Genomic DNA, 3267 nt, shown 5'->3' on the forward strand with positions numbered 1-3267 from the left:
GAGTTGCATGATGTTTTCATAGCATAGTATCTTACATGCTACTGTCATTCTAATTCTTTTTTTTTAAAAAAAAACGCTGAGGCAGATCATCTTGATAAGGACACTGAGATTTTTCAAAATCCTCATGAAGGTAAAGAGCAAGGTGATTTTCATGATAATGGCTGGGCTAGCATTGGAAGCTTTGATGATCTTGATCGAATTTTTAGGTAAAGCACAGTTACCATTTCTTACTTTCTGCACCTAAATGAAAGATGGTCAGCAGCACCCTGATATGGAAGCTTGTATATCTCATTATTCTGATAATTTGAACACATTCTTATTACTGAATGTGAAGTGAAAGTTTAGCGAACAAAATAATTATGCTCGCTGTCTGTTTTCATTTCAGAAGAAAAAAATCGTGTGGTACAAGAGTGTTGTTGTTAAGGAAAAACAACCAGACTCTTTTAATAATTGTAGTTTCTTCTGTTTTGGATCCATATCCTTTTCCAAATAAGTGCTGTCTGCTGAAAGCAACACTAAAAAAAAATGACTAGTTGTTTGAAAATTTATGGTTTTTGATCCATGGCTTAATTTTGTTAATTGGGAAAAGAACCTGAAGAATGCCAGTTTTTAGCAGCACAATATCCTCAAATACAAGTATAAATGGCAGAAAGAATGTAATATAGCAGCACGGGATTTGTAAGGAATTGGTGAGCTTGTTCAATTGTGGAAGGGCTTTCCTGCATTTCTGTTCTTCACTAATGTTCTTATACTTTATCTTGATTTTGTTGGAGAACAGTAATAACCATCTGACTCAATATCCTCACAAGTGGTGATTTTGCAGCAATGATGACCCAATATTTGGCAATGTAAATCTTGGTAATGCTGATGAGCTATGGTCTTCTTCAAAATATACAACTAACAGCCCGGTCAAGCCCTTTCCGATATCTGTGGCTTCAAGAGAAGAGGACCAGCTGTTTGCCCTTGGCTATGGAAAAATGAACGACCCTGCATCTCATGGTCTGCAGAATACTCAGGCAGGCCTTGATCATGTAGAATATGATGAAGGTAAAAACAAGCCTATGCTGAAGGAGCAGGTATGGCGACTCAATTTTCAGTAATGAGTTCACTTATTAACGCCCCATGCTCAGGTGCAGGAGCTGAGAGAAGCTTAGCATTTTATTTTATTCTTGGTGCTTTTGCAGACAGATTTGGCTGTTTTGGGAAAGAACACGGCGGCTAACTCTCAACTGACAGAGGAAAATGGTGCTTTTCCAAATGAATTAGCAAACAAGGTACCTTTTTTTTTCTTCCTTTTGATATTTTCAAAATGTTGATACTGAACCAGACATGTTACTGATTTTAACCCTTTTCATCCAGGATAACTTTTAGACTCAATAAGCACCAAATACAATCTTTGTTTTTTAGAATCCTGCTATGATCTTTTGATGTTCTAAGTTCTTCTGTCCAGGATTAAAGAAAAGTTATATCAGTGAATTGAATTTGGAAAATCTTGATATTGTTATCCTTTCACTAATACAGTGTGGTTTCCTCATATTAGATCTTAAATTAGATTGGAGGGACAGTGAAACCTAATTAGAGCTGGGAAGGGTAAAATTTACCTTACACTTGAGCTTATTAAGACTTCCTTCCTGAGTACTTCTCTGGAATGGAAAATGGCGACAGGTCACTCTCCCCTGCAGTGACGATTTACTAGTAATGCCGAGGTTTTCTTTTATTGGGAGCTCACTGGAGCATGATGAGGAATGAACACCAGTATTGATGGGGATTTGTAAATGTTAGCAGCGTAACCATCAAGACGTCGCATTTGTTCGTGCTGAAAGCATTGATGTTGTTAATATAGCAAAAAAGATGACCTCTTTGCTGTGAGTTCTCAAGATGATGACCTTCTATGCTTTAATCCTTTTCTCTTCAGTGACATTAGCCACTTTATATTTTTTAATCCTTTTCAGCTCTGCTAGGCCCCTTGTCTTTTAAGATTGACACTTGTTTTCTAAGGGTGGCGCTGGCAGTTCAAAATCTGAAGCATGTGATGTTTATTTGCCGCATTTGATAGAGGAACAATAGTAGCATTAATTATAGCAAAAAGGATATTGAAATAGAATGATGATTATTATTTATGGAGATGAATGAGAGACAATAATTATGGAAGAAAATATCTGTATTTCATTCATCCAAATTTTAGCTGAAATTGCCTTTGACTACTGAAAAGAAAATAAACTATTTAGTAGCAATATCTCAATATGTTGGACGATTGAAAGAAAACAACCTTTCAGGAAGTTCTATGTGAGGAATGTGAGAAATCTTGGGCCAATCTTTACCTTTCTCCCTTTCACAACTTTCACCAAGCAAACGACACCTGCGAATTGTAAGAGTAGAAAGGGAGGAGGGCAACGACTCAATCAAAGGGCAGTTACCTATATCCAATCCTCTAAGAGAGGTGAGATGTTGAAGCCCCTTGTAGTCAAGAGATTTCAGGTGTTTTAGGGAGCTGATGGCAAGAGATGTAAGACTTGAGGGCAGAAGCATCTCTTCAGGGAAGGATTCAATATTTTCGTGGCCACCAATTGTTAAGTGTGAAAGAGAAGGGAGCGTTTGCAGGCCCCATTGCATGCGGCCTGCAATGAGTTTGTTGCAATCAAGAATCACAAGTAATTGTAATGTGGAGGGAAAACCCCCTTCTGGACACAACTCAACTTCAGAACAACGAGTGATTCGCAAAGAGTAAAGGGATGGCAGGAGGGAGTGCATACTCTCAGGCAACTGCTTCAGGTTGCTGCATTGTTCCAACGTAAGTCCTGTCAAGACTGGAGCAGGTAACCCTCCTTTGGGAAATGAAACTAATTTGGGGCACCTCTGGATTTCCAGAGAAAGGAGAGAGGTGAGATCATTGAGAGGTCTTTCATGTGCACATAGTGATTCAAGATCTGGACAGTCAGAGATACGAAGAGACGCTAACTTGGGCAGCAAGTCCAGTGCGACGCATTTGAGAGAAGCACAGCCGAGGATTGTAATTCCCAGGGAACAACCAATTTGATCAACCTCGGGTAGGGTCTCTAGGGATTGGAATCCACAATTATCGAGTCTGAGAAGGCTCAACATAGGAAACCTAGGAAGTGGAGTCGCGAGCTGCTTACATCCTACAATATCAAGTTCTTCTAAACATGGAAGGTGGTGACTAGGTAGGGCCTTTGTAAGCTTGGGGCATCCTTCGATTGAAAGAGACTTAAGAAGAGGAAAGGCTTCCCGGCTGCCTTCGTCTGAAAT

At 39.3% G+C, this 3267-nt stretch overlaps 1 long non-coding RNA gene and 1 pseudogene across 2 annotated transcripts; one reads left to right on the plus strand and one right to left on the minus strand.

Annotated features, from left to right (window-relative positions):
• Positions 1-3267, minus strand: part of LOC105122782 (putative disease resistance RPP13-like protein 1) — a 24410-nt pseudogene that overhangs the window by 17199 nt on the left and 3944 nt on the right.
• LOC105122781 (uncharacterized) lies at positions 111-1538 on the plus strand. 2 transcript variants are annotated; one of them, XR_841750.1, is made up of 3 exons: positions 111-206; positions 810-1076; positions 1185-1538. It is a non-coding gene; the product is annotated as an uncharacterized LOC105122781 (long non-coding RNA). The 2 variants fall into 2 exon arrangements; XR_841751.1 differs by lacking the exon at positions 111-206 and adding an exon at positions 401-689.

Source organism: Populus euphratica, unplaced genomic scaffold (genome assembly GCF_000495115.2).
Source record: "Populus euphratica unplaced genomic scaffold, PopEup_1.0 scaffold8.1, whole genome shotgun sequence".
In the NCBI taxonomy this organism is placed as follows: Eukaryota; Viridiplantae; Streptophyta; class Magnoliopsida; order Malpighiales; family Salicaceae; genus Populus; species Populus euphratica.